Raw genomic sequence first — 12,163 nt, forward strand, 5'->3', positions numbered from 1 at the left:
AGAGAGGGTCCTAGGACTGGTCAGATGTGGGAAAATAAGCGAGATAATTGGCCAGAGGAGAACAAAGACCTGAAAGGACTGTCCAGTGTAAGTGATTTAAATCACTTTTTATGGCTCTCCTCATTAGGGAGGACGCCCACACCCTTCCTCTTCAGGTGTGTATTTCTGCCTTGCTTCTGTCTTAAATAAATAAACTACTTCTCTATGAGCTCTCCCTCATGTTGTGCTGTGTCTCAGACAATAAACTTTCTACCTCTTTTCATAGTTTTTCCTCCTTGAAACACTCTTGCTTTCAGAGGGTGCAAGAACCAGGGCAACTTTGTTTCTAGCCTCTAGCCCTGCTGGACTAGCAGCTAGGATTCCTGGTTTTCATCCAGGATACCCAGGTACAATTCCTGGGCAGGGAACTAAGATCCTGCCTCAGGACCACTCACTGGTATCTCTCCAAAACCCGGAAGTTCAAGGTAAACTGCGGGTCTCGTCCAAACTGCTGGCTGGAGACTCCTGACTTTCACTGTCTCTCCCATGCTTCTCTGATTTTCTTTCCCACCTTACTTGCACAGCAAGGTTTCTTTTTTACCTAATACTTTAACACCCGCTTCAGGAAGGACTCACTGCACCCTCGCCGCAGGCAAGCCCACTGTTGTCAGTGTCAGATAAAATCCTCAAGTCCTGACCCCCACGGCACTTTCCAGAGTGGCCACCTGCAGTTCCTCCAGGAGTTCCCCCTTCACTCCAGGCCTTGGAAGCCCATACACCGCGATGCTCAGCCTATTAGTCTGGCCACGTTCAAGCAGGCCGCAGTGCTCAGTCTCAAGGATAGACAACAGATCCCCACCCACCACCACCAGAAACATCATGGCAACTGCTCTACACTGGTCCAAATGTCCTCTCCAGGTAATAAAGGAGGACACCTTGTGCAAGGTACCAAGGATGACCAGAGACATCTTGTTAGAAATCAGTGGGGGAAGGAGCAGAGTCAAGATGGAGGTGGGGGAATACGCAGAGTTAGCATCTCCCCACAACAAGGGCTCCTGCCAGCAGCTTCTGGGGGACTGTGAGCCCCAAGGAGACGGGAGGAACCCCAGAGTGAACCGGTAGGATGGACGTAGGGGGACCGAGGAGGGAGGAGAAGTGGAGGCCAGACAGGCTTGGCGCCCCTGAGGTGGGGGAGATCAGGAGAGGCAGGCGGGAGGGGCTCTCCGGGAAGAGGAAGACGGGAGAGGAGCGGAGAGCGCTCGCCTGGCCCACTCGGCCGGGGAGCCTGCTGAGCTCCCAGGTGAGCTCCCCTGCCCTCCAAAGCCCCCTCCAGGCCGCGTGGGTCCTGGGGGCACAGGAGGGAGGCCGGGGGATCAGGAGAGGCAGGCGGGAGGGGCCATCCAGGAGGAGCAGGACAGGAGAGGAGGGCGATTGCCCCGCCCACTCAGGCCCAGGAAGCCTGCTGGGCTCCCAGGCGAGGCCCCTGCCCTCTGAGACCAGGGGTGGGGAGCACACCTGGGCCCCTTCTGTTCCTTGAGCCTAAGCCCCACCTCCCACAGCCCCCAGGGCGTTTTCCAGCCCCGTGGGTCCTGAGCATTGGCCCCGCCCACCACCCAAACCTCGCCCCTGCTTAGGCCCTGCCCTCCACAGCCAAGGTCTCCCCCACCTTCTTTTTTTCCCCTCCTCCTCTTGTTTACTATTGTGGTACTGTTGTACCTTCCAGTTGTTGATTCATCTATATTTTTATTGTTATATTCTTCCCAACATATCTGTTAGTTTCCTAGCCTAATTTTATTTTTTACTTTGTTATTGTTTTTGTTGTTGTTGTTGTTGTTTCATTTTTTGCTGCCCCAGGTGGCTTGCGGGATCTTGGTACACAAGGCTGGGGTCAGGCCAAAGCTCCTGCAGTGGGAGCCCCGTGTCAGAACCACTGGACTAACAGAGAACCTCAGACCCCAGGAAATATTCATCGGAGTGAGGTCTCACGGAGTTCCTCATCTCAGCACCAAGACCCAGCTCTACCCAATAGCCTACGAACTCCAGTGTTGGAAGCCTCAGGCCAAACAACCAGTAAGAAAGGAACACAATCCCACTCATTAAAAAAAAAAAAGAGAGACGGCAAAAGGATATGTTACAGATGAAGGAGCAAGGTAACAACCTACAAGACCAAATAAATGAAGAGGAAATAGACAGTCTACCTGAAAAAGAATTCAGAGTGATGATAGTAAAGATGATCCAGAATCTCAGAAATAGAATGGAAGCACAGATTGAGAAAATACAAGAAGTATTTAACAAAGATCTAGAAGAACTAAAGAACAAACAAACAGAGATGAACAACACAATAACTGAAATGAAAAATACACTAGAAGGAATCAATAACAGAATAACTGAGGCAGAAGAACGAATAAGTGAGCTGGAAGACAAAATGGTGGAAAGAACTGCCAAGGAGCAGAATAAAGAGAAAAGAATGAAAAGAATAGAAGACAGTCTCAGAGACCTCTGGGACAACACTAAACACACCAACATTCAAATCATAGGGGTCCCAGAAGAAGAAGAGAAAAAGAAAGGGTCTGAGAAAATATTTGAAGAGATTATAGTTGAATAGTTCCCTAACTTGGGAAAGGAAATAGTCACCCAAGTCCAGGAGGCACAGAGAGTCTCATACAGGATAAACCCTGGAGAAACACACCAAGACACATATTAAGCAAACAAACAAAAATTAAATTCAAGGAAAAAATATTAAGGGAAAAACAAAAAATAATATACAAAGGAATCCCCATAAGGTTATCAACTGATTTTTCAGTGGAAACTCTGCAGGCCGGAAAAGAGTAGCAGGATATACTTAAAGTGATGAAAGAGAAAAACCTGCAACCAAGATTACTCTACCCAGCAAGGATCTCATTCAGATTCAATGGAGAAGTCAAAAGCTTTTCAGATAAGCAAAAGTTAAGAGAATTCAGCACCACCAACCAGCTTTACAACAAATGCTAAAGAAACTTCTCTAAGCGGGAAACACAAGAGAAGAAAAAGATGCACAAAAACAAACCCAAGGGCTTCCCTGGTGGTGCAGTGGTTGAGAGTCCACCTGCCGATGCAGGGGACACGGTTCGTGCCCCAGTCTGGGGGGATACCACATGCCGCAGAGCGGCTGCACCCGTGAGCCATGGCCGCTGGGCCTGCGCATCCAGAGCCTGTGCTCTGCAACGGGAGAGGCCTGCGTACCAAAAAAAAAAAAAAAAAAAAAAAACACAATTAAGAAAATGGTAATAGGAACATACATATTGATAATAACCTTGAATGTAAATGGATTAAATGCCCCAACCAAAAGCCACAGACTGGCTGAACGGATACAAAAACAAGACCCTTATATATGCTGTCTACAAGAGACCCACTTCAGACCCAGGGACACACACAGACTGGAAGTGAAGGGATGGAAAAAAATTCCATGCAAATGCAAATCAAAAGAAAGCTGGAGTAGCATACTCATATCAGATAAAATAGACTTTAAAATAAAGACTGTTAAAAGAGATAAGGAGGGACACTACATAATGATCAAAGGATCAATCCAAGAGGAAGAAATAACGATTATAAGTGTTTATGCACCCAATATAGGAGCACCTCAATACATAAAGCAAATAATAACAACCATGAAAGGAGAAATCGACAGTAACACAATAATAGTAGGGGACTTTAACACCCCACTTACACCAACGGACAGATCATCCAAACAGAAAATACATAAGAAAACACAAGCTTTAACTGACACAATAGACCAGATCGATCTGTTTCATATTTATAGAACATTCCACCCAAAAGTGGCAGAATACACTTTCTTCTCAAGTGCACATGGAACATTCTCCAGGATAGATCACATCTTGGGTCACAAATCAAGACTCATAACATTTAAGAAAATTGAAATTGTATCAAGCATCTTTTCTGACCACAATACTATGAGATGGGAAATCAATTACAAGAAAAAAACTGTAAAAAAAAACCCATAAATACATGGAAGCTAAACAGTGCACTACTAAATAACCAAGAGATTGCTGAAGAACTCAAAGAAGAAAGTTTTAAAATACATAGAAACAAATGACAATGAAAAGAAGATGACCCAAAACCTATGGGACGCAGCAAAAGCAGTTCTAAGAGGGAGGTTTATAGCAATACAATCTCACCTCAAGAAACAAGAAAAATCTCAAATAAACAATCTAACCCTGCACTTAAAACAACTAGAGAAAGAAGAACAAAGAAAACCCAAAGTCAGTAGAAGGAAAGAAATCATAAAGATCAGAGCAGAAATGAAGAAGACAATAGCAAAGATCAATAAAACTAAAAGCTGGTTCTTTGAGAAGATAAACGAAATTGATAAACCCTTAGCCAGACTCATCAAGAAAAAAAGGGAGAGGATGCAAATCAATAAAATTAGAAATGAAAAAGGAGAAATCACAACTGACACTGCAGAAGTACAAAGGATTATAAGAGACTACTACAAACAACTATATGCCAATAAAATGGACCACCTCGAAGAAATGGACAAATTCTTGGAAAGTTACAATTTTCCAAGACTGAGCCAGAAAGAATTAGAAAATATAAACAGACCTATCACAAGTAATGAAATTGAAACTGTAATTAAAAATCTTCCAACAGCAACAAAAAAAATCTTCCAACAAAAAAAAGTCCAGGACCAGATGGCTTCACAGGCGAATTCTATCAACATTTAGAGAAGAGCTAACAGCCATCCTTCTCAAACTCTTCCAAAAAATTGCAGAGGGAGAAACACTCCCAAATTCATTCTACAAGGCCACCATCACCCTGATACCAAAACCAGAGAAGGATGTCACAAAGAAAGAAAACTACAGGCCAATATCACTGATGAACATAGATGCAAAAATCCTCGACAAAATACTAGCAAACAGAATCCAACAGCACATTAAAAGGATCATACACCATGATCAAGTGGGGTTTATTCCAGGAATGCAAGGATTCTTCAATGTACGCAAATCGATCAATGTGATACACCATATTAACAAATTAAGGAATAAAAACCACATGATCATCTCATTAGATGCAAAAAAAAGCTTTTGACAAAATTCAACACCAATTTATGATAAAAACTCTCAAGAAAATGTGCATAGAGGGAACCTACCTCAACATAATAAAGGCCATATATGACAAACCCACAGCAAACACCAATCTCAATGGTGAAAACCTGAAAGCATTTCCTCTAAGATCAGGAAAAAGACAAGGATGTCCACTCCCGCCACTCTTATCCAACATAGTTTTAGAAGTCCTAGCCACAGCAATCAGAGAAGAAAAAGAAACAAAAGGAATACAAATTGGAAAAAAAGAAGTAAAACTGTCATTATTTGCAGATGACATGATACTATACGTAGAGAATCCTAAAGATGCCACCAGAAAACTACTAGAACTAATCAATGAATTTGTTAAAGTAGCAGGAAACAAAATTAATGCACAGAAATCTCTGGCATTCCTATACACCAACAATGAGAAGTCAGAAAGAGAAATTAAGGAAACACTCCCATTTACCATTGCAACAAAAAGAATAAAATACCTAGGAATAAGCCTGCCTAAGAGACGAAAGACTTGTACTTGGAAAACTATAAAACACTGATGAAAGAAATCAAAGATGACATAAACAGATGGAGAAATATACCACATTCTTGGATTGGAACAATCAACATTGTGAAAATGACTGTACTACTCAAAGCAATCTACAGATTCAATGCAATCCATATCAAACTACCAATGGCGTTCTTCACAGAATTAGAACAAAAAATTTTACGGTTTTTATGGAAACACAAAAGACCCCGAATAGCCAAAGCAATCTTGAGAAGGAAAACCGGAGTTGGAGGAATCAGGCTCCCCAACTTCAAACTATACCACAAAGCTACAGTAATCAAGACAAGTATGGTGCTGACACAAAAACAGAAATATAGATCAATGGCACAGGACAGAATGTCCAGAGATAAACCCATGCACATATGGGCACCTAATTTACGACAAAGGAGGCAAGCATATACAGTGGAGAAAAGGCAGCCTCTTCACTAAGTGGGGCTGGAAAACTGGACAGGTACATGCAAAAGAATGAAATTAGAACACTCCCTAATACCGTACACAAACATAAACTCAAAATGGATTAAAGACCTAAATGTAAGACCAGACACTATAAAACTCTTAGAGGAAAACATAGGAAAAACACCCTTTGACATAAATCACAGCAAGATCTTTTTTGACCCACCTCCTAGAGTAATGGAAATAAAAACAAAAATAAACACATGGGACCTAATGAAGCTTAAAAGCTTTTGCACAGCAAAGGAAACCATAAACAAGACAAGACAACACTCAGAATGGGAAAAAATATTTGCAAATGAAACAGAAAAGGATTAATCTCCAAAATATACAAACAGCTCATGGAGCTCAATATCAAAAAATCAAACAACCCAGTTAAAAAATGGGCAGAAGACCTAAATAGACATTTCACCAAGGAAGACATACAGATGGCCAAGAGGCACATGAAAAGATGCTCAACATCACTAATTATTCGAGAAATGCAAATCAAAACTACAATGAGGTGTCACCTGATGCCAATCAGACTGGCCATTATCAAGAAAATCTAGAAACAATAAATGCTGCAGAGGGTGTGGAGAAAAGGGAACACTCTTGCACTGCTGGTGGGAACGGGAATTGGTACAGCCACTATGGAGAACAGTATGGAGGTTCCTTAAAAAACTACAACTAGAACTACCATATGACCCAGCAATCCCACTACTGGGCACATACCCTGAGAAAACCATAATTCAAAAGAGTCATGTACCACAATGTTCATTGCAGCTCTATTTAGAATAGCCAGGACATGGAAACAACCTAAACGTCCATCAACAGCTGAATGGATAAAGAAGAAGTTGCACATATATACAATGGAATATTACTCAGCCATAAAAAGAAACGAAATTGAGGTATTTGTAGTGAGGTGGATGGACCTAGAGTCTGTCATACAGAGTGAAGTAAGTCAGAAAGAGAAAAGCAAATACCGTATGCTAACACATATATAGAGAATCTAAAAAAAAAAATGGTTCTGATGGACACAGTTTCAGGGTATGAATAAAGAGGTAGATGTAGAGAATGGACCTGATGACATGGGGTGGGAGGGCGAAGCTGGGGCGAAGTGAGAGTAGCATCAACATGTATACACTACCGAGTGTAAAACAGTTAGCTGGTGGGAAGCAGAAGCATAGCACACGGAGATCAACTCGGTGCTCTGCGATGACCTAGAGGGGTGGGATAGGGAGGGTGGGAGGGAGGCTTAAGAGGGAGGGGATATGGGGACGTGTGTATGCATATGGCTGGTTCACTTTGTTGTGCGACAGAAACTAACACAGTGTTGTGGAGTAATTATACTCCAGTAAAGGTCTATTTAAAAAAAAAAAAAACAGAACAGAAATCAGTGGGGGAGTAGAGGACACTCCACATCCCATTAGCACTGAGGTCAAAGGAAATCCAGACACTCTGAGTCCCCTTCCGGCGCCTCCTACTAATGTTTCCAGGATGCTGGACTTCATTTCTAGGAGCACTGTTCTCGGTTGCAGGCTATTCAACATGGGAGGATCCCCTTTCTAAGCCAGATGGGCTGAGAAAGGGGAAGCTTAGGTTTTGCTGTAACACTGCCTGGCCTTTATATAAGTTGGGGGTTGGGAAAATGGCCTAAAATGTGTCTCTTACAGTTAGATCTTTTTGCCACAGGATGGCAAAATGTACTGAGGTTCCCTATGTTCAGGCCTTTATGGCCCTTTATCATAACCCTGCTCAATGTGGCTCCTATAATCGAACGCCTGAGAAATCAAAAAAAAAAACAACTCTCCTGACATTCTAAACGATCCTCTTTTAACCACCACCACCCTGCACCCAGCTCTCAGGGGGGAAACCAAGCTTCTCCCACTCATGCAAATTCCCTCCAGATTCTTCGGTCAAACTAAGACCCCCACCTCCCCAGAGGGACAACCCCTGATGGGACAGTGTATCAGTCAGCCTGCCCCTGTTATTAGGGCCAATTTGAGCAATATTTGGTCTATATTTTAGCTATGAAACTATGACTACAGAAAAAGAAAGACGATTTTTTTGACACTGGATGGACACAATATTCTTTAGACTCCGGAGAAAGTTGGTTAAGGTAAAACTCATTTGAAATTACAAAACTGGTTCTTTTTGCATGTGCAGTTAGAGAAAGCTAGCTTGTTAAAACACTTTTTTTCAGAATTCTGACCCTGAGAGAACAAAAATATGCCTAGGGGAAAACTTGAAATTAACTCTTATGCTGTCCTTGAAATACAGACCTAGCCCACTTTGCCTGAGACTTCGGCCTTGGATTAATTAGTAGAACTTCAAGCCAAGAAAAAGAAAGAGAGAGACAAAGAGGCATTTAAACCTCAAGTGGAAACTATGAGATCTCTGTCTGGATGTATTTATGCCTCAGTTACGTGTCTTTGTCTTTGGACAATATCGCGGAGGTTAATTTGTAAATGAGCTCTATTTACTTGGCTTTTTTTTTTTTTTTTTTTTTTTGCGGTACACGGGCCCTCACTGCTGTGGCCTCTCCCGTCGCGGAGCACAGGCTCAGTGGCCATGGCTCACAGGCCCAGCCACTCCGCGACATGTGGTATCTTCCCGGACCGGGGCACAAACCCGTGTCCCCTACATCGGCAGGCGGACTCCCAACCACTGCGCCACCAGGGAAGCCCTACTTGGCTTTTTAAAAGTAAGCACTTACAAATCAAGCAATTCTAAATAGAAGAGGTACTAAGCTAAATAAATTTCAGGTTCACATGACCTGGGAAATATTCAGTGTTGAATCTCTTACAACGTTTGTACACTTTGGAAATAATTATGTTTCGGTTTTTCCAGATTTTTGGCAACTTGAAACTTTAGAGCTTTGCTAAATCAGGTCAAATGAGAAGAACTCATTAAAGGTCTAAATCATTTTTAAGATAAAATACTGGAATATTGATTGCTGAACAAATCTAAATTTACCTTTTGTCTTCTTACAAGAGGGGAACTAAAGATGTTTCGCTTTATTAGACACATGCCTTGTACCACACTGAGAAAAGAAATTGTGCTTTGTGAAAGTGCATGTTTTTAGAGGTTATGGAATACGTTCTTAAGGTCACTAATCAGAAAATGCCAACATGACAAACAGTTCACAATTGCTTTCGTCTTGGTTTTCACTAGAGATTAAGGTTTTTAGGGGTTAAAAATTATAATACATCATTAAAGCTACTAAAAGGATAAGGGAGGGACTTCCCTGGTGGCACGGCGGATGAGACTCTGCGCTCCCAATGCAAGGGGCCTGGGTTCGATCCCTGGTCAGGGAGCTAGATCCCACATGCATGTCACAACTAAGAGTTCAAATGCCACAACTAAGGAGCCTGCCTGCTGCAACCAAGACCCCACACAACCAAATAAACAAATAAATAAATATTCAAAAAAAAAGGATAAGGGAAACATTTCGGTGTGTGAAGCAAGTAGAATATATGTTGTCAGTGATAGAAGACAAGAAGACTGGAATTTGGTTTTCTCTCTCTGTTAAGAGAACAAAGTTTCCTTGGAAAGCTGCCCTTGGTGACAGATTGTATGAATTTATTTGACTTTAAGTGATTTATATTTGCTTTTAAAATCTTTTGTCACTTTGGTTGAGTAAATAAGAATTATTTCACAATGACCTATGATTCTATTTGACTAAGTGTTTTAAAACTTTTTGATATTTTTAACAAACTTCCCAAGAGTCAAATTCTAATTAAAGTTCTTCTGACCTCCAGCTAACTTTGAGGTGCTTCAGAGGGCCCCTGGAGCATCTGCAAAAATATATATTGAACTAACTGGGATTATTTGACAGATTCAATTACAGGAGAAACATTGTCAAATAAAAGGTAATAATAACAGAATCTGTAAAGATTATGGCACGTGCAGACAAAGTTCATTCCCCTTCTACAAAAAGATTAACCCCTCATTGTCAGACTTCTGCCATCCTGATGTCCTTGTAGCATGGCAGTGGTCTACTCCAAAATCAGAGAAATTGAAATGGGTCAACAGTAACTGTAAGTTAAACAGTCAGGGCTATGGGGAATCCAAGATGGCTGGCTGCTTGGCTCCTCCCGGCTCCCTGGCAAGCCTCATTTTTTATTTGATGGGTTAAAGCCTTCGCTGGCTGCAAGGCTGATGCCCTCACAATGAAAAAGGAAATGGTTAGAAAATGTGTTTTCCACTGGGGGTACACTTTCTATAATCTCCAGTGATCAAGGCACCCACTTCACTGGACAAATCATACAAGCCTTAACCAAAAACCTTACAAATTTCTTAAAATTATCACTGTCACTATCACCCTCAACCATCAGGCAAGGTCAATAAAACTAATGGAAAAACTGGACTCAAACAAAACCAAAACTAATTACATGGGATCCAACGAACTGCTAACTAGGATTATAATTTTTATGACTTTTGTCTGACATCTTACTGGCTTCTAATCTTTGTTTTTCAGATATAGAGAAGCCCTTCTCCTCAAGCTACTTACGGTTCACAGCAATTAGGTGATTTACACCTGTGGGGAAAATGAAAACGTTTTTCTTTTCTCTCTGCCTTGTCCCTCCAGAAATGGCAGACACTTGGTTATGAGCAGACTTGTCAGGTAAATTAAAGAAAGACTGTCTCCTGACGTGTACAGGAATCTCCAAATATTTGGGGGACCTCTAGAAGAGAGAGATCCACCAGGCAAAATGTGACGGCAGGACATTGGCATGGCTTCCTTGGCCTTGAGGGGCCTTTTGTGAATTTAGTCTGGACTCCTTCTGAGGAATTACACCAGAGTCAGTATGGAGGAGCCTATGTGGTCAATGGGCCAGACTTATTTTAAAAACAAATTAGTCTTGAGTTGGCTGTGTTTAGTGGAGATGAGGGTACTTTAGGGGGGGAAGAAAAAGAGGATTATGTTTCACTAAATATTAAATTCTAGATTTGTTAACTAAGGTGTTTACTAAAACCCGCTTCCCAGATGGTCCCTTGATGTTATGTTATATTGCTACAAGATTTAATTAAATTATTAAGAGGACACTCTAAGTTTGTTTCTGAAGCTTAACTTCTGTAATCAGTCTTTGGATAAAGATCTCCACTATCTACAAACAGGAGATTAACACCAGGCTATGGTCATTTAAGTTTAAAGGAACCAGCCTAGTAATACTAGAAAAAACAGACTAAGTGAGGCAACCTGGGGATATACTGGGCTGCACCTAATGAGAGTTCTTGACCTACCTTCTTACTTATGACCTTACTAATAAGTACTGCTAGCTATTTTATTTTTATTGCCTGTTTTACAAAATCATTCTTTCTTACATTACCAAATGTGTGACTGAGCCTCTGATAAGATGATAATATAGAGTCCCATATGAGGTCAATGATTGTAATGGTGTAACTCTAGGTATGGGAAGAAACACAAAGAGGGAAGAGTTTCCTGGACCATAAGAGACTAGGGAGACAGGTGGTCCAGAGACTTTGGGCTACTGTTAATAAGGCCTACTCCAGTGACAGCACATTGAGTGGCCTGTCAAATAAATCTTTGCCAGAACTGGGAATGAGCATTCTAGCGCTGTAGGACGAAATGGTCATGAAATGCCCCCCAAACCTTGGTCAGATCCATGACCATGAAGGGACCCTGCCAGCTGGAGACTGGCGCTTGTTGCCTGCCTCTGCCAGGATTAAATCATGAGCCATTACGGCTGCCAACCGTCAACAGCCCCTGCATGTAGTTCAAGGTGGAGCTCAGGAAAGAGGCACTCTGTGCTCTGGGAGAAACTGACGGAACAGGCCTTCAGATAGATGTTCCCAGGTAAGGATTTTTAAGAACCAAAATTCTTGCATCTTCTCATACTAGAAAAACACTAAAGTCATTAATGGTGACAACTGTTTGGGCTGTTAAGGAAAAAACTACAATTAAAGGTCAAGATGGAAGAACTGTGGTTCAGACATCCAAGGTAATACTAGGTGACACTATGGGTGTGATTTCAGACATCCGTGTATTGCTGAGAACTTAAGTTTTATGAGCTGTGTCAGATGTGAGGCCATCAGCTATTCTCAAGACAACACCAGCTGGCAGCTGGTAACTGCAACCTTACGTCTGCAA

General features: G+C 41.9%; 1 protein-coding gene and 1 gene segment (V, D, J or C); both read left to right on the forward strand.

Annotated features, from left to right (window-relative positions):
• LOC101323839 (Ig alpha-1 chain C region) overlaps positions 1-12,163 on the forward strand; it is a gene marked incomplete at its 5' end in the record, with an annotated part of 127,977 nt that overhangs the window by 72,179 nt on the left and 43,635 nt on the right. The window lies entirely within an intron of this gene.
• The window catches only part of LOC117311207 (immunoglobulin heavy constant epsilon-like), a 112,805-nt gene that overhangs the window by 71,515 nt on the left and 29,127 nt on the right, over positions 1-12,163 (forward strand).

Source organism: Tursiops truncatus, chromosome 2 (genome assembly GCF_011762595.2).
Source record: "Tursiops truncatus isolate mTurTru1 chromosome 2, mTurTru1.mat.Y, whole genome shotgun sequence".
Lineage (NCBI taxonomy): Eukaryota > Metazoa > Chordata > Mammalia > Artiodactyla > Delphinidae > Tursiops > Tursiops truncatus.